We start from the raw sequence: 7,025 nt of genomic DNA, 5'->3' as shown, positions 1-7,025 counted from the left end.
CGCCCCCCCACCACCCCTCACCCCGCCCCGAGGGCTGGAGGACACCGAGACTTCAGAAAGGAGGGAGAAAAGAGGGAACCCCAGCATTCCAGGTTCGACCTCAGGAATGTGGAAGCCTGAGAAGTGAGTCAAGTGTTTCCTTCTTCTGGTCGGGTCCTTTCCCTCACCATCTAGAGGCCCTTCTGAATGCTGCTCCCAAGGGGACCACGGCTCTTACGTTCTCTCGGCGCCTTTTACAAAACGTATTGGCAGGAAAACTGCCTTAAACATGTCCCCATAGATGGAAACAACACCGGGGAAGGTACCTGAAGTGATAGCTGGGGCCTCGAGCTGCACAACTAGGCAATCTCCTCGCTCCTCCTTCCTCTTGGTTCTGGTGTTTCTTTCCCAGGGCGCATCTCTTCCTGGAGCAAACCCACACCCTGGTTGGTGGGAGAATGCCTGGGCTCCCACAGGCAGTTAAGGAGATTTCCCTAAGGCCTGTGGGAAGGGAGGAGAAATGCAGGTGGAAGGCTGGACAGTTAGTGCAGCCAGAGCCTGAATGCCCCTTCCCAGAGGGCTGATGAAACCAGCCAGGTCCACTAGGGAGAGAGTCTTGCTTTCGTTTCATTTTATTGTCCCGACTTTCCAAATAACACACACTCAGCATCGAAAAGTTGGAAAATACACACATAAGGCCCCCATTAAACATTAATTGATGAGAGTGTAATGAAGAATGGGGAAAAGTCACCTACAGTCCCATTATAGAGAGGCTATTATTCATATCTCTTTGTCATAATTTCCTGCCTTTTAGAATGTAATGGTAGCCTGCTCTAGTCGCCTAGCATTTGGGGTGGTATGTTCCACGTCATGTAGACATCATGGGTGGGAGGGTGGGCTCATGTATTCCAGGGAGCAGATGAGCCAGGGAAGGAGTCCTTAGTGACTTGCTCTGATTGGTTTCTCCATAGTCCTCAGTGGCCCTTGGTAACCTTGCTTATAATGTCAAACCCTCCCCCAACCCCTAGGATTACACAAACCCGTGTCTCCTCTTGTAATGCGTGCTCCATTCAGCCAAGCTCCACTTGCCTCCACGTGCAGATGGAATCAAAAGCCTAACTATCCTTAGCTGGTTTGGCTCAGTGGATAGAGAGTCAGCCTGCTGACTGAAGGGTCCCAGGCTTGATTCTGGTCAAGAGCATATGCCCGGGTTGCAGGCTCAATCCCTAGAAGGGGGTATGCAGGAGGCAGCCAATCAATGATTTTCTCTCATCATTGATGTTTCTATCTCTCCCTCCCTCTCTCTTTCTCTCTGATATCAATAAAAAAATATATTTTAAAAAGGCCAAGTAGCACACAGTGTGTGGATGTCCATGTCCACACTGCTTGAGACCTGCACAATCACAGAGCAATGATGCCATCTAGGGCAGTGAGGCTTGCAGAACACTTTCACATCCGCTAGCTCCTGTGACCACAGGCAGACATAAAATGGCTGCTGTGATGTACTTTTCTTAGGGCCTTCTGCTTCTCTGGCCTTTATCTCTCCTTCAGCATGTCTTTAAAATGCACTTGACTTCTGCTTGTTTCCCACCCTGTTTATAATTCATAACAAGTAGCACCGCTAATAATAACACTGTGCCCTACCACTTACTGACCCTGACTCTGTGCCAGGCTCTGCCTGTGTATTGCTTTCCAGTGGCATCTCCTTTATCTGGACACGGCCTTGCCAGATGGAGGTGGCTACCTCTGTTTTCAGATGAGGAAACTGAGGCTTGGAGAAGTTAAGTGACTGGCCAAGCCTGTCACCCCAGAGCTCAAGTCCTCACCGGCACACCAGATCCCCTCCTGCTGGGCCTTCTTGGAGCACTTCTTTCACAAGTAAATGTGACCTGCTGCTTGGCTATTGCAGGTGTACTTGGTCTAACTGTCTAATCATAGCAGAAATGGTTGATTATAATGAATGAGGTGATGGCTTGTTTTATGAGGGTCCTTAGGGCCCTCGGCTGATGAAGAACCAAGCAGAGGCTGTTTTGTTGCCCATTGTCTTTTCTAAGCCTTCACTTTCCCAATTGTGTTCCTACAAGCTTGGAGTAGATCACTGGACTCTGGTGTGGAGCTGGGAATCTGAATGCGCCTTGATTTTGGTGGCAAGTCCTACCTGGTTTGGTCAGTGGGCTTTCTCCCTGACTCTCCTCTGTCCGGGATGGTGGGTCTCATGTCCACAGGAAAGTAGCCCAATGTCCCATTGACTGTGACTTTTTCTGACAATTCTCTCCCACTGGATCCTGTTTGCTATTTCCTTCTTTACGTTCATTGTAAACAAGGCAACATAGCAAGGGCTCTGGGGCTGGACTTCCTGGATTTGAGCACTAGTTCTGTCATTTATTAGCTGTGTGACCTCAAGTTACTTATTTGAGCCACAATTAGCCCATCTGTAAAATGAATATGACACTAAAAGAACCTACCTGATAGGGTTTAAATGATTATATAACTACCTTGGTTTTCTATTATTAGACAAACAAACAAACAAAATCCCAAACAAAGCAACACCTGCCTCTTCCCCACTAGTCCCAATCAGATGCTCACCATGTATGTATCCTGGGAAGAAACTTGAGTGGTTACACCAATGTTCCCTCGCCAATCCAGACCTTGTCCTGGGCCCACCTGGCAAGCTTCACCAAGAACCGCCCTCTTCACTGACTGGTTATAGCCACCATGGCATGGCTCTGCTTCCTATATTCAGGACATCCTTCATTTCTTTATGTAGTAACAAGAGAATGTACTGAATTTAGAATTTATAGGATTTCAGCCAATTACCAGATGTGTGAGTTTGGGAATATGTCTACATTGTTAGAGGACTTAGTTTTCTCCTACAAAATGTGGATAATAGTAGCACTTACATCCATGGTTATTGTATGGATTAAATAAAAAATATTAGCAATAACACTTAACATAATTCTCACATTTAATAATACTCAAATAATATCCTGATATTATTTCTCTCAATGTGGCGGACACAGCTAGCTCTCCCCTTGAGTTGCATGCTCCTCATTTCATACGGTAGAGTTGCCACTGAGAAGTGATTGTCCATACAGAGTCTAAAATTCCAGCCCTCCTTGTTTTTGCTAATGGAATATGAATGAAACAATAAGTGTTGCTCCCAGACCAAAGCATTTAGAATTGGATTTGCCCTCTCCATACTCTTATTTCCTTTCTGCCACTTGGATTCAGAGGAAGACTAGTTCCTAAGAGATGACAGAGCTACAATATACTAGTAGGAGGATCCTGGTCCCTAGGACATCATATGGAAAGAAGTCACCCATCAAAATGCATTGGATGATGACAGGAAATTTGGAGGATTTCTTGTTATAGCAACTAACATTGCGATAACTAACACCAACATCACATTTAATCTTTACAACAATCTTCTGAAGTAGACATTACTTCATTTTATAGATGAGAAAACTGAGGCATGGAGGGCTTAAGTTTAAAGTCACATGTGAGAAAGGGCAGAGCAGAATCTAAGGCCCATCTGATTTCAGAGGCAGCGAGTTATCTTACCCAGTAAGGATGTGAAATAGTTTTTGAAGAAATATAATAAGTACTAATAATTATTGAACTACATGATTTAAAGAACTTTACGTTCATTTACTCCTGAAAACCCTCTAGAGTCGGTTCTGGTATTATTCCCATCCTATAGATCATCTCTCATGGAGGAATGAGCAGATTCTGGAGATTCTGAGATATGCAGGGAGTGGCAGGACTATCTGCCCATACCCTAGCTTAAACAGGGACAAGTTCCCAATTCCAACACTCACCATGGGTTCCAGACAAATAATACAGCAAGAAATGCATTTTAGAAGACTTGTGGCCAACTGTGAGGCTTGCATTTATTCCAAATGACGTGGTGGAGAAGAAGGAGCCCAGATGGACATGGATCCAAACCCAACCTCTGCCTACTCCCTATGGGACTGAGAAAGCTACTCTCTCTCTCTGAACCCCAGTGGCTTCATCCAAAAAGGAGATGTCAGCCCTATTTGGTTTGGCTCAGTGGATAGAGTGTCAGCCTGTGGACTGAAGGGTCCCCGGTTTGATTCTGGTCAAGGGCATATGCCCTGGTTAACGGCTTGATCCCTAGTAGGGGTCATGCAGGAGTCAGCCAATCAATGATTCTCTCTCATCATTCATGTTTCTATCTCTCTCACCCTCTCCCTTCCTCTCTGAAATCAATAATAATAATAATAATAATAATAATAATAATAATAATAGTAAACATGTTGATTATACCCACCTCGTTTGGTTTGGTTTGCTGCAAGGGCACAGCATGTGCCTAAAGAATCCATCATGAAAGGCTGCTCCATAATTGTCATTCCCCCAAGCATCCACCAGCCCAGAACAGATACCTGCCCTGTGAGCGCAAACCATCTCCCACCAGTCTAATCCTCCAACTCTGCACCCCAGTTCTCCTTCCATGAGTCAGAGAAATTCCTTGAGTTTCTGTGAGGTTGGGGGAGAGGAAAGTAGGTAAAAGCTAAAAAGCCAGACCCTGAACATTGGATTCCTTTTTCTGGAAGAGAAGGCCAAGTTGCTTAGCAACACAGCAGTAATTTGTCAGGGAGGCTCTAGGCAGTTCTGTCCTTTTGCATCCTGCTGCAGGGAGAGATCTGGGGTGACACTAATGAAGTGAAGAAATGAATGGGAAAAGTGGGGAAGGGTCACAGGCTGTGATGGTAACCTTTGGGTCTCATCCTCCATTCCTGTGATCACCTTCCCAACCCCCCTCACTCTTTCACTTTGGTTTTCTACCCTTGACACACAGAAGCAGAGAGGCAAATTCTAGGGTCCGTCTTGCACACACATCTGTGCAATGGTCACACCTGTGACCAAGTACCTAAGGGCCAGACTCAGGACCACCTTATAATGTGTACTGTGCTTTAGAGCTGACAAAGCACATCAATATGATTTCACCTGATACTTACAACAGCCTCTTTAATTCTATGTGATAGTGAGGGGGAAGTCTCAAGGTTCCACAGTGAGGGAATAGGAGGATCCAGATTTTCTACAAATCTCAGCATATTTCCATTACGTGTTATAGCATGGATCTTAGACCAGGTATTAGTACACACATGTGTACACATTTTTCCATGTGCTCTCAGTTTGAAGTTATTTCATGCCTACTGTCTCCAGATGCCCCAAGTTTCACCCCTCTATCCCTTCTCTCCCACCAGTCACAAAGCAGGTAGTTGTGATGGCAGAGATCAGCTGTTCTTCCCTGCTGGCCCCAACCAGCCTGGGACAGGAGGATCCCTGGAATGGAGAGTCCCAAGAGGGGTCTGGCCTTCTCAGGAATGTTGCTGTGCTAGGCCAGGCTGGCACAAATATCTACACACTAGCAGCTGAAGCAAGTCTCCTGGCTGGCATTCCAGAGAGAGCCATGTGGGTCCTACTGGGACCAAGTCCTGGCAGCAAGGAATAAACATAAGTCACCCAGTCACAGATAGCTCATGGGAGGCCCAAACCTCCACGGCTCTGAGCTGCCTCAGAGGCCAGCGGAGCTGGTCACAGCAGCCCCAGGCTTCATTCTGGACTCTGTAGTGGTCCCTTAATCCTTCTGTCAATATTTATTAAAAGTGCTGACTACCATAGCAATGGTTGTTACCCTAGCAACAGTTATATTGTCATTCCTATCATAGCCATTTGATAGCCACAACAAATCTGATATCCTTGTTTCCATCTGATAGATGAGAAAATGAAATTCAGAGAGGTTGGATAACTGTCCTAGGTCAACAGTTAGTAAATGATAGAGTAAGGACTCCAACCTCTGACTCATAATCTTTTGTTCATCACATCACAATATCTTTACAAGTCAGAGGGAAGGAAGGAGTCCCAGGGAGACATTCAGCCACCCTGTCCTCTATTCCTGAATTACACACACCAGGAGCATCTAGGCCAGCCGTGGGCAAACTACGGCCCGCGGGCCGGATCCGGCCCGTGTGAAATGAATAAAACTAAAAAAAAAAGACCGTACCCTTTTATGTAATGATGGTTACTTTGAATTTATATTAGTTCACACAAACACTCCATCCATGCTTTTGTTCCGGCCCTCCGGTCCAGTTTAAGAACCCATTGTGGCCCTTGAGTCAAAAAGTTTGCCCACCCCTGCTCTAGGCCAACATAGCTCAGTTGGTGTTCTACACTGAACAGCCAATTTGAGTATTTTGATCAAAGTTTTATTGACATCCAAAAAATGGTCTTGTGTATATATAGCAAGATACACAAAACAGAATATTCCATTTTAAAAGAAATAAAAAAGCAGCTGGTGAAATATGAGAAGCATTTTCATAAGTTATGAACAAGGCAAGGATGTCCTTTTTACCCCTTCTGACCTGTCATTATTGCTACCACTAAACACTTTGCTAGGTACAAGGACTCTAGAAGTGAACAAGATAGAATTTTATCAGGTGTTGACAAATGCTATGAAGAAAAATCAGGAGTATGTGATGGAGGGTGACTGTGGGGCAGGCTGAGATGAATTCATCAGGAAGAGGAACTATTAAGTAGAGATTTGAATGACAAGAAGAGGACAGCTATTTAAAGGTGTCTCTCTCATATTATTTTTAACCTGCTATTTTCACTTTGTCATGGTCATTTTTCATGCCAATAAATATAGACTGATGCACAATTTTTTTTTTCTGATGCACAATTTTTAATGGTCCATAATATCCCAATGAATATTGATTTATCACAATTTACTTAATCTCCTATTGATGTATCCATTTTTTATCATTATAAATAACTAGAGGCCCGGTGCACAAAAGTTTGTGCACTGGGGGGGGTGGGATGGGGGGTCCCTCAGCCCGGCCTGTGCCCTCTCGCAGTCTGGGACCCCTCGGGAGATAACGACCTGCTGGCTTAGGCCTGCTCCTGGGTGGCAGAGGGCAGACCCAATCCCTAGGTGCAGCCCCTGGTCGGGCTCAGAGCAGGGCCCATTGGGGAGTTAGGGTGCCGCCGCTGTCATGCACAGAGAAAGGCAGATTGGGAGGGTG

The sequence above is a fragment of the Myotis davidii genome, unplaced genomic scaffold (genome assembly GCF_000327345.1).
Source record: "Myotis davidii unplaced genomic scaffold, ASM32734v1 scaffold575, whole genome shotgun sequence".
In the NCBI taxonomy this organism is placed as follows: Eukaryota; Metazoa; Chordata; class Mammalia; order Chiroptera; family Vespertilionidae; genus Myotis; species Myotis davidii.
The sequence above is the reverse complement of the archived record's forward strand: the minus strand, read 5'-3'. Positions refer to the sequence as shown.